Source organism: Aotus nancymaae, unplaced genomic scaffold (assembly GCF_030222135.1).
Source record: "Aotus nancymaae isolate 86718 unplaced genomic scaffold, 86718_ANA_hifiasm-v0.15.2.pri h1tg000064l_0, whole genome shotgun sequence".
Taxonomy (NCBI): Eukaryota; Metazoa; Chordata; class Mammalia; order Primates; family Aotidae; genus Aotus; species Aotus nancymaae.
Window position 1 is genome coordinate 4,942,510 of NW_026988478.1, and position 22,390 is coordinate 4,964,899.

A 22,390-nucleotide genomic window follows, 5' to 3' on the forward strand; every position below is an offset into this window, starting at 1 on the left:
TGCCCAGGGCTGACTCAAGTGGTCTGCCCACCTTGGCTTCCCAAAGTGTTGGGATTACAAACATCACTCACCGTACCTGGCCCGTAAGAAGCTTTTGATGGAAGTATCTCAGTTGAAGATTTCATGGAATACAACTTGGGAAATATTGGCTAATGTTCAAACTGCTTTACTCTACATAGCTGTAATATTAGCAGATGCTTATGCGGCACTGTGTGCCAGGCACTGTTCTCAGAGCCTTCTGCATTTTAACTCAGTCCTTACAACTCCATGAAGTACGTGTTAAATATCACTAGTTGAAGGGTCAGAGGCGCGGACAGGTTAAGTCATGTGCCTAAAGGGACGCAGCTGGGAAGAGGCAGAGGCAGGATTGGAGCCACACCACCTAGTTCTGGTGGTCTAGGGGTGTCCTGGGCCCATCTGAGGGGAGCGCCACCTCATGCATCCTCAGTATTTTCAGGTCAGAGCTGAAGTCCTCATGACACAAACTGTGATCTGGAGTCTCTCTGTTGGGTTGCTGGTGTTTGGAGAACCCTGCCGTGTGGCCCGCCCTCACCTCCTTCCCTGCCTTTCCTCCCCACCCCAAGCCCTCTGTGCCACTAGGTGAGGCCTGAGGTCCCTCCCCTGCCTGCGTTTCTGGAGTTCCTGTCACCAGTGTGCCCTCTCCATCTCCCTGCTGCCTGTCCTGCTCCGATCTCAATTCTCATTTCCCCTGCAATGCCCCCTGCCCTGTGGCTGCTGGGCCCCTGCACCCTCACCCCTACCTGCCAGGGTCAACTTCCTTCCCGGTTCGGGCTGGCCTTGGCCTAGGGCAGCGGGAGGATGGAGCCCCGGGCAGCAGTTTTTCAGCTCAGCCCCAGAGAGCCAGGTCTTGCTTCTGTTCTGCCACAGATTTGGGTTCCAGTGGGCAGCAGCCTTGCTCCCTGTGACCCCCACAGGGTGACCCGGGTCCCCATCCTCAGGGCCTGTGTCCTTCCCTCAGCTCCGCAGAGTGGAGGCTTGGCCGGCCTCCTGTAGCCCTCCTTCAGTCCCTGCCACCTGCTCCAGCTGCCCTTGGACTGTGGGCAGGGTGCCCTGATGCTGTGGACTGTACAGTCCTCTCCTGGGATCGGCCCTCCGCCCCTTCCCTGCCCGTCCGTTGGCCTCAGCTCCACCAGCTGGGTCATGGAACAGCCCAAGGACTGCCCTTGGCCTCTTCTCCGGACTCCCTGCACACTCATCTCGTGGCCAGTGGCCTTCCCTAGAAGACCGCAGGCCCCTTGAATATAGGGCTCACCATGTACCCTTGTGTCTTAGTCAGTTTTGGCTGATAACCAAATACCATAAACGGGATAGCTTATAAACAAAAGGAATGTATTTCTCACAGCTCTTGAGGCTGGGAAGTCCAAAATCAAGGTGCCAGAAGATGCGGTGCCTGGTGAGAGCCTGCTTCTCGTAGGTGGCCCTTCTCCCTGTGTCCTCACATGGCAGCAGAGGCCAACGAGCTCCCTGGGGCCTCTGGCCTAAGGACACTAATCCCATTCATGTGGGCTCCACCCTCCTGACCTTATCTCTTCCCAAGGGCCCCACCTCCTAATATCTTCACCTTGGGGCTAGGATTTCAGCATCTGAATTTTGAGGAGACATGAACATTCAGAACATAGCACATAGTAGTGTGAGCTGTTAACAAGAGGGGACAATGGCTGTGGGGTATGTGAGAGCTCTGTGGTATTGGTACATTGTTTTTTAAGTCTAAACTATTGAAAAATTTAAAAGTTTATTTTGTAAATGGCATGGGGGAAAAAAAACTGTGTCGCCACAGATGCTGTGTCACTTGTAATCCAGCCCGTGGGTAGCTCTGTCCTAGACAATGCATGCCCCAGTAGGCAACCCGCCAAGGTCTGTGAGTTGACCAGTGGGCTACACTGACCCCCTTCTGCCCCTTTCTTCCCATGGCCGTGCTCTCACCTCCGCTACCCCCTCACTTTAATTCAAGCTCATGCCTTCAGCTGAATGTGAATTAATCCTGACCTCTTTGCAACCACATGAAGAATATCATCTGCTTGAAATTACTTTTGACTCGGGATCAGTGGGCCCTGAGGTTGGACAGGACCTTAAACGTTATTTTGAGGGTGTCTACCGCCCCACCCAGCTTTTCTGAGAGTGTGTACACCCACTGCATGGATGGCCTCTGTCACCGTGTTTTTATGTTTGAATCATGAGACTCCATTCCCATGAGTGATTCGCTATTGAACCAGGACTGAACGCCTGACTCAGGGCAGGCCTCATCTGTTCTCTTGCCAATGGCCTTTCAGATTCTCAGGAAAGAATATGAATTATAAAACCCAGAAACAGAGCTGGGAGCTGAGTCACCACGGTGGGGCTATGGCTTGGAGCTGATCTCATTCCCTCCCTTCCTGCAGCCCAGTTGTTCAGCTTTTCCTTGGATTCTGTGAGAGCCGAATTCATTCCAGAAATCCCCCTCTAACCTAAGCTAATCGAGAAAGTTCCTTTTTGTAATGAGAAGGACATTGCCGAGGATAGTCACTTTGTTAACCCCCGTTCTGCTTGATATCCAGTGCTCGTTCATCATTTGCTTAAATCTCATCAAGAGAAGAACCTCACGCCTCTCAGTGCTACTCACTTCGTATTGGAGAGCTCCGCTTCTGAGAAGGTTCTTTTTTGATTTTGCATCAAAAAGTGTTTCGCTTTGATCCATCCCAGTTTCGCGATTCAGGGCCACTGTGAGTGGGTCTCATCTCATATGTATCTCTTTGTTGTCCTTTTTCCTACTCACCAAAGTAACACTTGCTCGTTAGTTTTAAAAAGTCAAATCTTAAACCTTATAGAAACGTTTTAATCCCTTTCCACATGACAGTCCTTCAGCCGTTTGAACATGTGCCCATCTAGGCTTCCCTTCTCTGAGGCAGGCACCCTCAGTTCTTTCAGTTGTTTCTCGCATAACACACAGCAAGCTTTCAAAATGTGCTCCAGATCTGATTCTAAGTTGTCCTGCATTTGTGTGCAGACAGTGGGTGAGTCATGAGCAAGTCTAAGATGAAGCCAGAACACAGCATGGTAAATATGATCTCATGGGTGTAACCAAGATGATGTGATGAGACTAAAGATTGGCTGTGGTCTTAGGAGGATGTTCGAAAGAGGCAGACTTATTAGGAAGAGGGCTTTGCTTTGCTGTTTTGTTTTGTTTGAGATGGGATCTCTGTTGCCCAGGCCGCTGTGCAGTAGTGCAGTCCTGGCTCACTGCAGCCTTGATCTCCTGGGCTCAAGGGATCCTCCCACCTCAGCCTCCCAAGTAGCTGAGACTACAGGTGCAGGCCACCATGCCTGGCTATTTTTTATTTTTATAGAGATGGCGGGGAGTCTATGTTACCCAGGCTGGTCTTGAACTCCTGGCCTCAAGTGATCTGCCCATCTCTGCCTCCCAAAGTGCTTGGATACAGGTGTGAGCCACCATCCCAGCCTTAGGAAGTGTGTTAAGGAGCTACATGCCTGCTTCAGAATCCTCAAATCCGAGGGCTTGCATGTAACACTTGAGGAGCAGTTGTCATTTAGGACAGAATGAGAGAAAGTCCTGGCCTGGATCTTTATCTCTAGGCATTGTATCTAGGGCACAGCAGCAATGGGGCGGGAAGGAACTTATATCTATGGGGGCATCCTACTCGCCCACCATCAAGGGGTCCAACAAGTTCCCACCTTGCCTGGAGGTTGCTTTCCATTTCTTGAGAGAGAGAAATTGCTGCTTTGGATGAAGTTCTGACAAAGATATGGAACGGTAGCGTGGGAGCAATTTGCCAACAGAGACTTTGTCCCTGGCGGGGAAGGGAGACAGCAGGGCCAGGCGCTTATCCCACACTTGCGTATGAAGGCATTTAGGAAAGAGACTCTGCAAAGAAGGGCAGCGCTTGAATTGAACCCTGTCTCTGCTGGGCAAAATATCCTAATGAGGAAGGAAAGGCAGAGGTGACGACAGAAATCAACGTGGCTATGAGTGAACAGCAAGGATCTCATTCATAAACTCAAAATGTGAACGTATCAGGCACCACCATCAGGCCGAGGGACCCATGTAGAAAGACAGCTGGCTGTCTTCCAGTTGCCAGTCTCCCCGCCTCTTTTTTTTTTTTTTTGAGATGGAGTTTTGCTCTTGTTACCCAGGCTGGAGTGTAATGGCGCGATCTCGGCTCACCACAACCTCTGCCTCCTGGGTTCAAGCAATTCTCCTGCCTCAGCCAGGCACTGTGGCTGACGCCTGTAATCCCAACACTTGGGGAGGCTGAGGTGGGAGGGGTTTAAGACCAGCATAGTGAGACCCTGTTTCTATAAAAAATAAAAAATGAGCTGGGCATGGTGGTGTGTGCATGTAGTCCCAGCTACTTAGGAGGCTGAGGTGGGAGGATCACTTGAACCCGGGAGATTGAGACTGCAGTGAGCTGATAGCACCACTGCATTCCAGACTGGGTGACGAGAGTGACTCTGTCTCAAAAGAAAAAGAAAAAGAAAAAGGGCCGGGCGTGGTGGCTCACACCTGTAATTCCAGCACTTTGGTAGGCCGAGGCAGGCGGATCATGAGGTCAAGAGATCAAGACCAGACATGGCCGACATGGCGAAAACCATCTCTACTAAAAATACAAAAATTAGCTGGAAGTGGTGGCACGTGCCTGTAGTTTCAGCTACTCAGGAGGCTGAGACAGGAGAATCGCTTAAACCCAAGAGATGGAGGTTGCAGAGAGCCGAGATCGTGCTACCGCACTCCAACATGGTGACAGAGCGAGATTGTCTCAAAAAAACAGGACTGCATCTCTCAACCTTCCTGAGCTGGGCGTGGTCATGGTCTGGCCAGTGCGGTGTGAGCGGAAGTCCAATAGACAGCCTCCCATCATGGCCTTGGAAGAGGGTTCTGTCGACTTTTTCTTAAGGGCCAGAGAGTAAATGTTTCAGGTTTTGTGGGCCATATTGTTGTAACTACTCAACTCGGCACTTATAGTTGAAAGCAGCTCCGCTAAAGCCTGTTTACAATCACGGGAGCCAGCCTGCAGCCTGTGGTTGCTGATCCCCGCCTTAGATAAATGGGCGCATCCCACGCGTTTCCGGTACATTTCACATTTTTGCTCCATGCCATTTGGAATGCAAGTGGGAAGGTGAGCAAGCTTGGAGCATGAAGACAAAGGCGACACCCGAGAGATGAAGCAACTTCAAGTGAAAGGGAGCCTGAGGCGGTGGCTCATATCTGTAATCCCAGCACTTTAGGGGGCCAACATGGGCAGATCTCTTGAGCCCAGGAGTTTGAGACCAGCCTGGAGAACATGGCGAAACCCCTTCTAGAAAAATTAGCTGGGCATGGTGGTAGGCGCATGTAGTCCCAGCTGCTTGGGAGGCTGAGATGGGAGAATTGCTTGAGCCTGGGAGGTAGAGGCTGCCGTCCGTGAGCCATAACCCACTGCATTCCAGCCCAGGTGACAGAGCGAAACCCTGTCTCAAAAAAAAAAAAAAAAAAAGGAGTCTGGGCTCCCGATTCCTGTCTCGTTCATGTTACTATTTGGGATCTCTTAGATGAGCCCGCTAGTAGACAGGAAGAATCAGATAGGCAGGAAGAAGAAGCAGATTTGCCGCTTCCCTGTGGGTCCCGATGGACAAATGGGAACAAGCGATTAGTAACGAGGCGCCCATCACCCTGCCTGGCCCTCCTGGTAACAAACGGGAACAAGCGATTAGTAACGAGGCGCCCATCACCCTGCCTGGCCCTCCTGGTAACAAACGGGAACAAGCGATTAGTAACGAGGCGCCCATCACCCTGCCTGGCGCTCCTGGTAACAAACGGGAACAAGCGATTAGTAACGAGGCGCCCATCACCCTGCCTGGCGCTCCTGGTTCTCTGGTAACGTGGGGCTGTACATTCACCTAGAGTCCTAACTGGGCCCACTCCTTCTGAACAAGTCTAAATCTGAAATATACCTCCCACTGGCTACCAAGACTTCAGAGAAAAAAGAGACTCCTGATACATATGCGAGGGGAAGTGGAAAGAGAGCCAGATGGCCAGACTGCAGAGTTTTCCAGTTTAGCTTCACGATGGGAAAACACCAGAGACAGAAGGCAAGGGAGGCTCATAGCAGCTTCCAGCCTCAGGCTCACAGAAGCAGGAGTCGGGAGGTACATGTGCTGTGTATAACCTTTCAACACGCAGTGACCTGATCCACTGGTAAATGTGGCCCAGTCTACCCGATAAGATCCATGTTCCCTCCCCTTGGAGAACAGCAAGGAACTAAAACAGGAGCTAGAAGAAGGACAGACCTCTCAGGTCCCCTTCCTGCTCCCGTCCCACCTGCCAAGCACTGCAAATTATGTCGAGAGCAAAAAAGAACAAGGAAGAGATGATCGCACAAGGACTGCTTGGAGCAGCTTTCTCATCCTCACACAGGCCACGTAGCTATCTGCTCTCCATACAGACACCTTTCCTAGCTTTCCAAGGTGGGACTCATTTCTCATCTACAGGTAAGAAGGCAGTAACCCACAGATCAAGACCGCCCACCGGACAGACACATGAAATGCTACACACTCTCCTACGCATCAGTAAATTCCTTGCATCCACTGACTCCACGTGCGTCAGTGACGGACCGTGAGTGAGCTTGACCAGGCTGGAGATGCTACCGTGCAGGCTACTTCCTGCCTCCTCCACTCAGCCCCAGCTGACAAAGGACACATTTTTCTCCCAGCAAAACTTGTCTGTTTTTCTTTTTCCGAGAAAAAAGAAAGGTTGCCAGGAGTGGTGGCTTATGCCTGTAATCTCAGCACTTTGGGAGGCTGAGGCAAGAGAATTGCTTGAGCCTGGGAGTTTGAGACCAGCCTGGGCAACATGGCGAAACCCAGTCTCTACAAACCATACAAAAAATTTACCAGACGTCGTGGTGCATGCCACTCCTGGGAGGTCGAGGCTACAGTGAGCTGTGATCGTGCCACTGCACTCCAGCCTGGGCAACAGAGTGAGAGCTCTTCTCAAAAAATAAAAAATAAATTTTAATAATAAAGAATAAGGAAAAGTAGAGATAGAAAACTCACTTTATAAACAAAAGATTGCTTTTATCCCTTGAAACTTCCTTCTTCAATAAGATTCTTTGCTACTTTTAGAGGAGTCCATTGTTTATATTACCAAACTATTCTTTTTGATGCCAAAGCATCAATTGGAAGAGAAATATACTCCATCAAAGCATACAGCTTTCAAGGGATCCTTTCTTGAGCAGTGCCCAGAGGGCAGATATTTTTAATCTCTAATCTTCTTTGGGTCTGGGTTGTGTCATTATTTCAGTGTCAGCTGCTTTGAGCCAGAGTGTGTGGCCTGATGCTGCAGGCAGACCCCAGGGTCTTCCAGGTAGGCACAGAACCCAGAGGTGAGAAAGTCTAATGGCTGGTGTAGAAAAGACAGGGCCTCCTTCTGAAAAGTTCCGTGACTCAGTGAATCATCTTCAATGACTTAAACTGTTAGGAATCTCAGGAAGCTCCTGTCAAGAGCTCTCAACAGCTAGTGGGTTTTACCACTTAGAGCTGTGCCTCTATAATTAATTGTTTCCTTTATAACAATGGAAAGGCCGCGCGAGGTGGCTCATATCTGTAATCCCAGCACTTTGGGAGATTGAAGCTGGAAGATTGCTTGAGCCTACGAGTTCAAGACCAGCCCGGGCAACATAGCGAGACCTTGTCTCCACTAAAAATTTAAAAATTAGCCCAGCATGGTGACAGGCACCTGTAATCCTAGGAGTCTGAACCAGGAGGATCGCTTGAGCCTGGGAATGTGAGGCTGCAGTGAGCTGTGATCGTGCCACCACACTCCAGCCTGGGTGACAGAGCGAGATGCCGTTTCAAAAATAAATAACAAAAATAGAAAAATAAATAGTGAAAGTACTGGAGTTTATGAATGATTTACCTTCTTTCTTAAAAAATATATATAAATCAGAGGGGTATATTACTTAGGATTCTTTTGCTTGCAAATGACAGAAAACAAATCAAATAGCTTAGGAGAAGAGGAGTGTGTGTGCACCAGGAGGGATGAGGGGGTCGCTGCGGCAGCTGGAGCTGAGGACTCCATGACCCTAGGGCTCAGCCTACCTCTCACTTCCTGCTTTCACTGTGTTTGTGTCTTCCTGCACAATGACCTCCTTCTATTGAACTGGATTTCTCCGTAAGACTGGACCATGGCCATCAGAAAATCATGGGTTCATGTATTAGCTTGCTTTCCCGATAGCTAGTCGGGGGCAAATAAAGCAAACCTTCAAGAATGCAATTGATCCATCAGGGCCATGTGCCCTCCTCCATTAAGGCCTAGAAAATGGGACAGGGTGATCAGCGCGGCCTGGCTCTTCTACCCACCCCTAAAGCAATTGCTGTGACCAGGGAGGTAGAAGCTGGCAGCTCCTACTTGAACAGAAAGGGAAGGAGGAGCAGTTTCCCACAAGATCGGGGGTGTTGTTTCCTGATGAAAGCAACCATTCTTTCCATTTATCTATAAGGATTTTTTTTTTTTTTTTTTTTTTTTTTGAGATGAAGTCTTGCTCTGTAGCCCAGGCTGGAGTGTAATGGCATAATCTTGGTTCACTGAAACCTCCACCTTCCCGGGTTCGAGCGATTCTCCTGCCTCAGCCTCCTGAGTAGCTGGGGTTACAGGTGCCCACCACCACGCCCAGCCAATTTTTTGTATTTTTAGTAGAGACGGGGTTTCACCACGTTAGCTAGGATGGGCTCGATCTCCTGACCTGGTGATCCACCTGCCTCAGCCTCCCAAATTGCTGGGATTACAGGCATGAGACACTGCGCTCGCCCGTCATCTATAAGGATTTCAAATGATCTCATACCTTTAAAAATCTGAGATAACAGAAATAAAGGAAATGTAGCATTTGCAATAATTCAGGGAAAAGGGACTAACATTTTCTGAATGCTTATTGTGGGTCAAGTTATTTGCATATGCTGTCCATGTAATCCTCAAAAACCAACTATGTAAGGTAGATATTATTATCCCCATTTTACGAATGAGGCAACTGAGATGTAGAGAAGTGGCTGGCTCAAGGGCACACATGCAATGGCTGAGCCAGGTTTTGAACCCAGTTCTGTATGGTTTTAACCCCGACACTTAATTATCACAGCACATTGGCTTCCTCATTAACCTACCTACTGAATAGGTACATGAAATGCGTAAAATACTTAACATTATTTTTATTCTAGTTAATAATATTGGGTCATTGCGGTGTTTTTATGACATGGCTGCAAACTTTCTACCACTCCTCCCGCGAAGCAGTCAGAGCTATATCCTCTCCCGTTAATCTGGGCAGGCTTGTGACTGCTTTGAGCAACACTGCCTAGTAGGAATGATACCATGTGACTTCCGAGGCTGGGTCATGGAAGGCCAGGGAGTTTTGGTCTTGTTCACTGGGACACTTACTCGTAGTGCTCTGATCCACCACCTAAGAACCTATTCTGTGATTGCCACACTGTGAAGAACCCGAGCCATCTGCAGGAGTAACATGTAGGCACCAGGTCAGCCATCCCAGCTGAACCCAGCCTGCAGCAGCACATCGTAGCCCAAGGGCCAGACACGAGCGACGAAGCCTCTGGGTGGTTCCAGCCCACAGCCATGCGAGTCGTCCCCACTGAGGCCTCAGACATCAAGGAACCGACAAAAGCCGTCCCCTTTGGTGCCCGTCTAAATTCCTGAGACAACGGAGCCAAGAGCATAATGGATGGTGGCGGTTTTCTGCTCAGGTTTGGGATGTGTAATCCACAGGTAACTGGAAGAGCCCAGAACAGGAATCAACGATGTCTGACCATGAAGCATCTGGAATACAAGAAGATGAAACTGAGGAACCCCTTGTATCAGTAAAGAAGCGAAGTAGTGATTTTTTTCCCAGTACAGAAGCTCTCGGAGCAATCCTGACAGCCTCGCGCTGCGGACTTCCTTCTTCCACCAGGTGGGGTGGATGCCTTGGCGGCTGCGGCGGTTTCTTACCGTGCGCGCAGTGGAAGGCTGGTTTCTCTGGTTCAGCCGGACTGTGGCTAACCCCACCCCAGCCAGAATCCCTGGCTGCAAGGCTGCGGAGCACACAGCCCCAGGAGGGCTTGGGTTTGGCTGCTGTTAGGAGCCTCTCCCTTTTGTGGGGGAGGTCAGTGCCTCTGAAGGAGGATAGAATCTGAAAACAAATTCTCCTAGCAGGCTCTACCATCCCACTGCGCTGCTGTCAGGCTTGTGGACTGGAGGATTCACTCTCCGCGTAATGCAGCCGCCTGGGTACAGCTCAATTTTCCCTCCCATTGGACCTGAGGTGGGGGCATTGTCCCCAGCCCTCCTGATCAAAGCGATGGGATCCACGGAGATCCCCTACTTCCTCCTTCCCCGTTTCCTTTTTTCCTTCCATTCAAATCAAAGTACTACAGATACATGATTTTTAAAGTCAAATGGTGTCATAAGCAGCAACAGTAACAGGAACACGTTTCGGTAACTCCCTCCCCATCCCTGAATTCTCCCCTTCAAATTCTCCCAGACACTTCTGTTACTTAACGTCTATATTTCTAAATAATGCATCCATACTGCTATTTTCTCAAATTACTGATTTTAGACGTTGTCTTTTTACTCCCCATTATGGAAGATGAAGAATTAACTTTTTCATACCACGCCATATTCTATTTTTTCTCCCTTTACCCTCCCAATATGGTAATATCACAACTTTCAGAAAAAGCTATATTTCATGAATATATTTCTGACTGATTATGGCTCTAAGTCTTGTGTGCTGATGAGCCGTGGAGCGTATTATAATTACATTTCCTCTCGTACATTTTTCTCTTTTTCTTTCTCTTTTTTCTTTTTTCTTTATTCTTTTTTCCCTCCCTTCCTCCCTTCCTCCCTCCCTTCCTCCCTCCCTTCCTTCCTCCCTCCCTCCCTCCCTTCCTTCCTTCCTCCCTCCCTCCCTTCCTTCCTCCCTCCTTCCCTCCCTCTCCCTCTCTCTCTCTCCTTTTGGCAGGGTCTCACTTTGTCACCCAGGCGGGAGTGCAGTGGCACAATCATGGCTCAATGCAGCCTCGACCTCCCAGGCTCAAGAGATCCTCCCACCTCAGCCTCCTGAGTAGCTGGGACTACAGGCACCCTCCACCACACCCGCCTAATTTTTAATTTTTTTTTTTTTTTGTAGTGATAAGGTCTTCCTGTGTTGCTCAGGCTAATCTCAAACTCCTGAGCTCAAGCAATTTTCCTGCCATGGCCTCCCAAAGTTCTGGGATTACGGGCACAAACTGCTGTGCCTGGCCCCCTGCATGTCTTGTTTCTTCTGAACATATCACTATAATTCTTCTAATTTAAGATGATAAGACGTGCCATTATTTATGTGCCACTAAGAAAGAACACTCCCAACTAAACTGTGATGCTCCCTTGTTTGTAGGATGCATCTCAATATCAGAAATGTTAAAATGTGAAAAATATATGCATTTTCAAATCCATATAATACCAATTTTTTTGTTTTTATTGCTTAGATTTCTTTGTAACTGTCATTAATTCTTCCCAAATTTAAGAAAATTATTTTTAATTTTTAAACTATTGACATATAATTGTATACTACAAAATTACCCTACAGTGTAAAATTCAATGGCTTTTAGTATATATGGTGGTATAGCCATCACCAGAATCTATTTAAGAATATTGTCATCACCCTAGGAGTTGCTCCCCAACTCCATTGTTTTGCATGTAGTTGTTGTTTTTGTTTTGTTTTTGAGACATAGTCTCACTCTGTTGCTCAGACTGGAATGCAGCCTTCACTCACTGCAACATCTGCCTCCTGAGTTCAAGAGAGTCTCACAACTCAGCCACCCAAGTAGCTGGGAGTACAGGTACCCACGACCACACCCAGCTAATTCTTATATTTTTAATAAAGACAGCATTTTGCCACGTTGGCCAGGCTGGTCTCAAACTCCTGGCCTCAAGTGATCCGCCAGTCTAGGCATCCCAAATTTCTGGGACTACAGGTGTGAGCCATCATGAGTGGCTGACAAGACTATTCTTTCTGATTGAATTGTTTTGGCACCCTTGTCAAAAATCAATTGACCATAATATAAGGGTTTATTTTTGAGCTCTTAATTCTATTTCATTTATCTATAGTCTATCCTCATGCCGCTACCACACTGTTTTGATTACTGTAGCTTTGTAGGAAGGTTTGGAATCAGGAAGTGTGAGTCTTCTGTCTTTGTTATTCTTTTTAAAGATTGTTCTGGCTATTCTGGTTCCTTTGCATTTCCATATGAATTTTAAAATCAGCTCATCAATTTCTGCGAAAAACCTAGCTGGGATTTTGATAGGGATTGCATTGAATCTGTAGATCAATTTGAGGGGTATGTCCATTTTAACAATATTAAGTCTTCTGATCCATGAACATGGGATGCCTCTCCATTTGTTTAGATCTTTAATTTCTTTCAACAATGTTTTGTAGTTTTCATTGTACAAGTTTTGCACTTCATTTATTAAATTTATTCCTAAGTATTTTATTCTTTTTGATGTTATTATACACAGATTTGTTTTCTTCTTTTGTCATTGGATTGCTCATTGTAGAAATATACATGATTTTTGTATGTTGATCTTATATTCAGAGAAAATTGTCATATATGTAAATCTGAAAGCCCTGAGAGCTATTTTCTATAAGGTCCTATACCTGATTTCCTCTTTCCCTGAGATGCTCCTTCTGGAACCCTCCGTTATCTTAGTCCACCTGGTTCTCTTCAGGCCTGCTGCTCAGTTGTCACCCCGGGACTTGCTTTCACCCCTTTCCTGGGTGGATGTTCTATTTTTTGATCCTTTGTCTTCCTCTTTCTTGGGTTATTCCCTCATTTTGGTAGAGAACCTGAAAAAGCATACACAAGAGATCGAATTTTGTGAAGAACTGCATATCTGCAAATGTCTTTATTCTACCATCACACTTGATTAATAGCTTAGTAGGGAATATAATTTAGAGTTGGAAATCACTTCCTCTTACAGTTTGTTTGTTTGTTTGATACGGGGGTCTCACTCTGTCACCCAGGCTGGAGTACAGTGGTGCAACCACAGCCTACTGCAGCTTTGATCTCTCAGGCTCAAGCCATCCTCCCACCTCAGGCTCCTAAGTAACTGGGACTACAGGCAGACACCACCACATCTGGTTAATTTTAAAATTTCTTTTATAGAGATGAGATATCATTATGTTGTCCTAGATGGTCTCAAACTTTTTTTTTTTTTTTTTTTTGAGATGGGGCTTTGCCAGGTGTGGTGGCTCATGCCTATAATGCCAGCACTTTGAGAAGCTGAGGCGGGTAGATCACTTAAGGTCAGGAGTTCGAGACCAGCCTGGCCAACATGGTGAAACCCTGTCTCTACTAAAAATACAAAAATTAGCAGGGTGAGGTGGCACATGCCTGTAGTCCCAATTACTGGGAAGGCTGAGGCAGGAGAATCACTTGAACTCAGCAGGCGGACATTACAGTGAGCCAAGATCACGCCACTGCACTCCAGCCTGGGTGACAGAGTGAGACTCCATCTCAAAAAAAAAAAAAAGAGAGAGAGAGAGAGATGAGTTATCACTCTGTCAACCAGGCTGGAGTGCAGTGGCATGATCACAGCTCATTGCAGCCTCAAGCCTCCCAAGCCCAGGTGATCCTCCCACCTCAGCCTCCCAAGTAGCTGGGATTACAGGCCTGTGCCACCATGACTGGCTAATTTTTACATTTTTTGTAGAGATGGGGTTTCACCATGATGGCCAGGCTGGTCTCAAACTCCTGGCCTCAAGTGATCTAACCACCTCAGTCTCCTGAAGTGCTGGGATTACAGGCGTGAGCCACCATGCCCAGCCAGGGAAGTTTTATACTAGTTCTTCGATACTTTTCTCTTCTTTCATTTTCTGTTTCTGAAACCATTTTTTTGGTAATGTTAGACCCTCTGAATTTATCTTATTTTTTTTTACCTTCCTTCCCTTATTGTTCTTTCTTTATGATTTTGTTTGCTTTCTGGAAATTGTCCTTAAGCTTGTCTTACAACTTTTCTATCAACTTGTTTCCTGCTATCATCATTTTAACTTTCAAAAGCTCTTTCCTTACGGTTGGGTTTTCTTTGTGTCTAATATGCCCTTCCTGTTTCATGTGAGTAATATCATTTCCTGTGTCTCTGAGGGTATTAATAGTTTCAAGGCATTTTCTCTTTGTCCATCTGCATTGTCTCTGGGCCCTCCGTTCCTTTTTGTTTTGTTTCTTTTGATCTCTGTCTTCCATATTAGATGCTGTCTTCAAATCTATGGTGACCCTTTGTTTTATGTTCATGCATAATAATGAGTCCCTGAAGAGTTGCTTAGATACTGAGGAACTGGGGAGGGATAAGGCTTATCAACTAGTGTGTCAAATTGTGAGATAGCTGGGCTGGGACCATCTATTTCAATGGCGGGACCTCTCAGATTTCAGTACCTTTAGATAGATCTCTTTTCTGAGGTCATGATGTTTCTCCAGAGAAGACTCTTCCAGTCTCCTGCCTGGAGAGGGTACACATAAGGTGGAGAGAATTCTGGTAATATAGTGGCACAAAGAGGGAGGAGATGGTGCTCAACATTCAGTTTATAAACTCTCCTTCAATCTTCCTTTAAAATACAGAATATTTTCCATTCCACTGTGCCTGCTTTTTTTTTTTTTTTTTTTTTTAATTAAGACAAGGTCTTGCTCTGTCGCCCAGGCTGGAGTAGTGCATTGGTTCAATCTCAGCTCACTGCAACCTCCGCCTCCTGGGTTCAAGCAATTCTCCTGCCCCAGCCCCTCAAGTAGCTGGGATTATAGGCACGCACCACCACATTCAGCTAATATTTGTATTTTTAGTAGAGAATGGGTTTCACCATGTTGGTCAGGCTGGTCTTGAACTCCTGACCTCAGGTGATCCACCCACCTCAGCCTCCCAAATTGCTGGGATTACAGGCATGAGCCACTGCACCCAGCCTAATTTTTCTGTTTTTAGTAGAAACAGGGTTGTGCTGTGTTGCCCAGGCTGATCTCGAACCCCTGTACTCAAGCTATCCACATGCCTCGGCCTCCCAAAGTGCTGGCATTACAGACGTGAGCCACTGTGCCTGGGCCATGCCTGCTTTTCTGATTCAATTTCTTCATAGGCTAAAACTGTAGTTTACTGTCAGAGGAGGAGGAGCCACCTGAGTGCGTATGATGGGCAGGTGGGCCTGGGGCTCTAGGCTTTCAACTCCACTTCCTCTTTTCAACTCCACCTCCTGTTTTCAACCCCACCTTCACCTTTGCTTTTGCAGTAATAGGTGCCTCAGGTTCCTGAGCTTCGCTGTTCCACTTTCTCAGCTCTGCTTCCAAAACTTTGTTAACATTTCTTATCTCCCCTTTGCTGCTCTCATTCTCTTGGTCCTTACTGATTTATAAACCTTTTCTTTCTTTACTTGTTTTCTTTAGTGGAGCTTTGAGCGTGAACGGTGGTAAATACACGTGTTCTCAATTCAGCGTGTTTAACTGGCTGATCCGGAATTTGCTTTGCAGAAGCAGAATAGCTGGGGGAGTGAAAGCTTGAGCTTTGGAGCCAGACGCATACACCGTTCAGTTCCAGCTCCACTTCCTCACATCCCTGTGTGTCCTTGGGCAAGATAATTAACCTCTGTGCGCCTCAGATTTCTCATCTGTAAAATGAGAATATCACCTCCTAACTCGTAGGGGTGTGGTAAGCATTAACTCTGATAATGCAGGGATTTTTGCCCAGCCTTCTGTGAATGCAAGGCTGTGCTCTGAAGCATCTAACCAGGCTGCCTCTTTTGAGAACAGCATGACTCAGAAAGGGGCTTCTCTTTTCCGCCTGGATTCCAGAATAAAGAAATGCGTGGAATAGAGCCACAGCAACCTCAGGTGACTCATTCTGTGAGCGAGAGAGATTTTTATTTTTTAGCGACAGGGTATCCTTCTGTTGCCAAAGCTGGAGTACAGCGGTGTGATCATGGCTCCCTGTAGCCTCAACCTCCTGGGCTCAAGGGATCGTCCTGCCTCAGTCTCCCAAGTTGCTGGGACTACAGGTATGTGTCGTTGCACCTGGCTAATATTTTATTATTTTTTTTTTTGTAGAGATGAGGTCTTGCTATGTTGACCAGGCTGGTCTTGAACTCCTGGCCTCAAATGATCCTGCCGCCTCGGCTTCCCAAAGTGCTGGGATTACAGGTGTAAGCCATGTTGCCTGGCTGAGAGATAAATCTTGATGGTCATAAGCCACTAAGATTCCAAGATTGTTACTGCAGCATCGTTTAATGACAGCTAACTAATATAGCAACAGTGTAAGGTGGTCCAAGTACTCTAAGATGTTGGGTAAGGGAGGCTCTTGCCAGGTAAAGTCACCAGGTGAGACAGCCAGGAGGAGTTTGAGATTCACAACAGTAGCACCTGTGACAGTGATCAAACCACTGGGGCAAGATATTTCTGGTGGTCAGAGCATAAAAGCTATTGGAAGTTGGTGGGTCTTTCTGTCTTTTGTAATTATCTTGACCTAAAAAAAATTTTTTTTTAATTTCTTAATTATTTTTAGAGACGGGGTCTTACCGTGTCACCCAGGCTGGAGTGCAGTGGTGTGCTCATAGCTCACTGCAGCCTCCAACTCCTGGGCTCAGGTGATCCTCCCACCTAAGCCTCCAGAGTAGCTGGGACTACAAGTGCTCATCACCAGGCCCAGCTAATTTTTCTTTTTTGTAGAGACAGAAATCTCACTCTGTTGCCCAGGCTGGTCTTGAACTCCTGGCCTCAAGTGATCTTCCCTTCTCAGCCTCTCAAAGTATTAGGATTATAGGTGTAAGCCACTGCGCCCAGCCTTCCTTGACTCTTTAGAGAGATTCTGTAAGGTGTCTTGGAGAGAGAAGAAAGAAAGATGGACCTGTGATTTTTTTTCTTTTCTATTTTTGAGACTGAGTCTTGCTCTGTCGCTCAGGCTGGAGTGCAGTGGTGTGACCGCAGCTCACTGCAACCTTCATCTCCTGGGCTTGGGTGATCTTTCCACCCCGGCCTCTGAAGTAGCCAGAACTACAGGTGCATGCCACCAGGCCTGGCTATTTTTTTTTTTTTTTTGTATTTTTAGTAGAGATAAGGTTTCACCATGTTGCCCAGGCTGGTCTCGAACTCCTAGTGCTGGAATTACAGGTGTAAGCCATTGCAGCAGGTCAAGGGTGGGCCTTTGAGAGCAGGAAGAAGGTGGGGGAAGAGATTTTACCCTAGAAGGGAAAGGGGCAGAAAGACATTTTTACCCCAGAAGGGAAAGGGGCAAATTTTTACCCCAGAAGGGAAAATGTGGCAGAGTCACTCAGCCAGACCATGTATATGTCTGGCTCCAAAGCCCGACAGGGAGGCGAGGTCCCAAACCCTGATTCTAGGCAGTGTTCAGAGGTGACAAAGCCTTAGAGGGCATGTCTGCCTGGTACATTCAGAGAGAGTGGACTTGAGCGCAGAGCTGTTTCCCCTCCTCCACAATTCCCACGTCCCAAGGGTGACTCCAAATCAGCAGAGCCACCAAGCCTGAGGTGCCACAAGGAATGATGCTGTTCTGCCATTGCTGGTGTGACCAGAGGAGCCACCCTGAGGCCTCAGCACTGCCTAACACCCTGGGACCTTGGCAGAATCTTGTGAATGGGGGAGGGAGACTCAATGATATGCCTGAGATTGAATTTCTTGCCAGCTCAGTGGGATAGTGGCTTGGAGTCAGATTTAAATTGAATTAGAAAAAAAATCAAGAAAGAGGCAAAACCACTTCAGCCTTGCAATCCCTCGGGCTCTCCCTAACCACACCCCTCACTCTCACACTTACCAGCAAGCAGTGGCTATCAACACTGGGGAGTCTTTCTAGCCGTCCCTCTCCGCAGGAGTGGACGTCCACCTGTGTGCCCTTGGACAGGGAGCTTCCAGTCTTCCATCCTGAGGTCCTGCTAGAATGCGCTGTCAGAAAATTCCCTGAACAGATAGAGGTGGGGAAGCAGGAGCCCAGCTTCAGAAGCAAGGAAGGAACTACAGTCATATCCAGTGGTGGGCATGTGGCAGAGGGTGGGGACACCCTTTCGCAAAGTAGCCCATCACCCCACAACACAGCAGGGGACAGGGCTGGCTTCTCTTCGGCTCTGGCATGGCCAGGGAGGGTCTTTACCTGGGGTCCAGCTGCACCCCAAGCCTGTCTATCAGTCACTACACACTAGGCCAGTCCATGATGGGGGTCACCCAGCATGAGACCTGGACAACAGCAGAGCCACGCAGGCCACGTGAGTGGTTAAGAGGTGGACGGTCCAGTTGGTGCTTCAGGCAAAGTGACACCTCCCCATGGTGGCTCATGAGGATGCTTGGATCCAGCCCCTGATGATGCCCGATTTCACCTCTGGCCACTTCCCTGCACAGCCCCTCCCTTGTCCTAGCTCCAAACTCACTGAGCTGCTTTCAGTCCCTTGTAAGAGTCTCACTCTCCTTCCTCTCGGCTCTTCCACAGGCTGCTCCAGATGCCTGAATGCTCCCTTCTTTCACGTGCCTAACTCCTACTCATCCCTCAGGACCTAACATGGCCATCTTCTCTAGGAAGCTCTCTGAGCTCCCAAGTGTGAGTTGGGAGTCTGTTCTGACCCTCCCACAGCACCCTGATTCTCCTGTGTTGGCCTGTCATACCTGGTGAAGGATCGTTTAATCATCCATCTCACACGTGTCAGTATGCTGCTGAGGGCAGGAACTGTGTCCATTTTGTTTAAAACAGTATCTTTAGGGCTTGATGTCTAGTGAGAGAGGAAGGGAAGGAGGAGGAAAAGATAAGGGCATGGAAGGGAAGGATGGAAGGATGGAGGAAAGGAAGAAGAAGAGAAGAGGGAAGGAGGCAAGGAGGACGATAAAGGAAGATTCCCCACTCCTTTCAGGGCACTCACTGCCCCAACAGATCTTCCCAGCAGGAGCAGCTGCACAGAGATCACGTTTTCCTTCCTCTCACTCAGTAGGAGACATGCTCTTTATTGGTTAGAATGATTGACATTAGCCAATATCAATTGCAAGTAATAGTGCATTCAGTAGAAAATGGTTTACATGATGGGAGATTTTTAATATCTCACGTAGTAGAAACTCCAGGGGTAAGCGTTCCAGAGTTAAGCCGGGCATCAAGGACGGTGTTGAGGGCCTGGCTCTTGCCACCTTCCTTGGATTGACCCCTTGTGGTCATAAGATGGCTGCCACAGTTCTGGACATTACACACAGACAGGGCCATGACCAGCAGAAAAGGCGTTTCCTCCCATTCATTTGTTAGATGGGAGGAATCCTTCCACAAAAGCCCCCAGCAGGTATTTCTTCCTATCCTGGGATTAAGCCACAGGCTTGTGCTGTAGCTGCAAGGGAGGCTGGAAAGGCAAGTGTGTCTGCAGCTGAAGGTGGACTGCCAGCACAGCGTCAGGAGGGGATGCTTGATGCTGCCCTCTTTGTCTTGCCTGTGAGGCTTGAGACTTCCTTGCCTTTGAAGGTCCTCAGAATGGAAGCCTAGTGCTTGAACCTTGATACGGTTTGGCTGTTTCCCCACCCAAATCTCATCTGGAATTGTAGTTCCCATAATCCCCACGTGTCATGGAAGGGACCCAGTGGGAGGTAATTGATTGGTGGTGCTTACCCCCATGCTGTTCTTGTGATAGGGAGTTGAGTTCTCACAAAATTGGAAGGTTTGATAAAGGGCTTTTCCCCCTTTGCTTGGCACTTCTTCCTCCACCATGTAAAGAAAAATGTGTTTGCTTCCCTCTGCCGTGGTTGTAAGTTTCCCGAGGCCTCCCCAGCCCTACAGAACTGTGAGTCAATTAAACCTCTTTCCATTATAAATTATCCAGTCTCAGGTATTTCTTCATAGCAGCATGAAAATGGACTAATACAGACCTGCATGGCAGTTTGTTGGGGGCAATACGTGGAAGTCTCCTCTCTGGATTTAGGCTGGAGACTGCTTGCTGATTCCAAAAGCCATTTTCGCTTCTTTTCTCATAAGTGTGTAGTTGGATATATGGCCATCTGGAATAAAATCAACGCATCCTGGCCTCCTTTGCAGTAGATGGGGTCACATAACTAAGTTTTGGCCAATGAGATGAAAGCAACACGCCATATAACTTCCAAAGTACACTTAAGAGAGGGCCCATGCACTTCCAGGATGACCAACTCGTCCTGGTTTGCCTGAGACTTTACTGGTTTTAGCACTAAGAGCTGTATCCTAGGAAATCGCTCGGTCCTGGGCAAGCCAGGATAGTTGGTCACATTCTCCGTCCCTTCCTCTTTCCTTCTGGCTAGAATGTAAATGTGATAGAGGCCATTGTAGAGCCCCAAGGTGAAAGCCTCGCACTGAGGATCTCACAAGATGAGGCTGCTAAGTTGGAGGGAGGCCGGTGGGGGAGGGGGGAAGATTAGGCTGCTGGAATAGTACAGGCACACTGCTTTTAGGTTACTCAAATTGTTTCTATAGAGAGGGGTCCTGAGCCTGGATATCTGATTAATCCCTTTAGGTTTCAGTTATCAGAGAGAAAAATAAACTTCCGTATTGTTAGCATTTTTTTTTTTTTTGAGATGGAGTCTTTTGCTCTGTCACCAGGCTGGAGTGCAGTGGCACAATCCCGGCTCACTGCAACCTCTGCCTCCTGGGTTCAAGCGATTCTTCCGCCTCAGCCTCCTGAGTAGCTGGGACCCCAGGCACATGCCACCACGCCCGGCTAATTTTTGTATTTTTAGTTGAGATGGGGTTTCACCTTGTTGACCAGGATGGTCTTGATCTCTTGACCTTGTGATCCGCCCACCTCGGCCTCCCAAAGTGCTGGGATTACAGGTGTGAGCCACCGCACCTGGCCTATTGTTGGTATTCTTTAATGTAATTTTATTCATTTATTTATTTTTGAAATGAAGTCTTGCTCTGTCACCCAGGCTGAAGTGCAATGATGTGATCTTGACTCCCCGCAACCTCTGCCTCCTGGGTTCAAGCGATTCTCCTGCCTCAGCCTCCCAAGTACCTGGGATTACAGAGGCCCACTATCATGCCCAGCTAATTTTTGTATTTTTAGTAGAGATGGGGTTTCACCATGTTGGCCAGGCTAGTCTTGAATTCCTGACCTCAAGTGATCCACTCACCTCAGCTTCCCAAAGTGCTGGGATTACAGGTGTGAGCCACCGTGCCCAGCTTATTTATTTATTTATTTATTTATTTAGAGTCAAAGTCTTGCTCTGTCACCCTGGCTGGTGTATGCAATGGCATGATCACAGGTCAGTGCAGCCTCAAACTTCTGGGCCCAAGCAATCCTCCTGGAAGTCTCACTATGTTGCCTAGGTTGGTCTTGAGTTCTTGGTTTCAAGCAATCCATCTGTATGTATTAGTCTGTTTTCATGCTGCTGATAAAGACATACCTGAGACTGGGCAATTTACAAAAGAGATTTAAAGGACTTACAGTTCATGTGGCTAGGGAGGCCTCACAATCATGGCAGAAGATGAAAGTCACGTCTCACCTGGTGGCAGACAAGAAAAGAGAGCTTGTGCAGGGAAACTCCCTTTTTAAAATCATCAGATCTCATGGGTCTTATTCACTATCATAAGAATAGCACGGGAAAGACCTGTCTCCATGATTCAATTACCTCTCACCAGGTCCCTCCCACAATAAGTGGGAATTCAAAATGAGATTTGGGTAGGGACACAGCCAAACCGTATCACCACCTGCCTCAGCCTCCTGAGTAGCTGGGATTACAGGCATGAGCTACCATGCCTGGCCCTTCTATGTCATTTTAGCTTCTGTTATTTTGGATTATCTATGATGTGCAGCTGCAGCAAATCCTAACAGAGAAACAGGTCTAAAGCTTTGGAGGATGCTGGGGTGTTGGAGATCGGCTTTGTTATCGTGCTACTTGTGAACACTGGAGAGCAGGTGTTAGTCCTGAAAAGTGCAAATGTGTTCCACACAAGTGCTTCAGGGGCTGCCTTGGGGGATGAGTGGCTGACATTACGGTAAACTTTATACCCCCCACCTCACCAAAGGCTTCAGCTAGAGTGGTTCTTGCTCTTTCTTCCTTTAGCAAAAGGGTTTCCTTCCTAAAAAGCAATTTGAAAGCCACTGGTTCTTAAAGGAATAGTGATGACCTGACCCCCTGTCATGCTCCGACTCTCCCCTCCCAGCTGTTTTGCCACTTCTTGCCAATTTGCATAGAAACTGCACAAATTCATTCATACCTGTGTCTTAGTGAACTTAGAGACCAAAAAGAAAGAGGAAGTTAAATCCTAGAAAAAGTTGCATCAGCCTAAATCCCTAGGAGAGGGTTGGCACCAGACATTGTCCCTGGCAGCAGCCCTGTAGGGGACTTGCTGCTACAGGGACCTCTCTGGGGGCCGTCACCTTGGGAAGGGAACCTATGAGACCTGGGG

The 22,390-nt window shown here is 47.7% G+C and overlaps 1 protein-coding gene across 1 annotated transcript in view; it reads left to right on the forward strand.

The window, feature by feature from the left end:
- The first annotated feature begins 16,022 nt into the window (after positions 1-16,022).
- PDE8A (phosphodiesterase 8A) overlaps positions 16,023-22,390 on the forward strand; it is a 169,993-nt gene continuing 163,625 nt past the window's right edge. The window contains exon 1 of the mRNA XM_064366196.1: positions 16,023-16,040. The gene's annotated coding sequence lies outside the window, so the exon portion shown is untranslated. The remainder of the gene's footprint in view (positions 16,041-22,390) is intronic.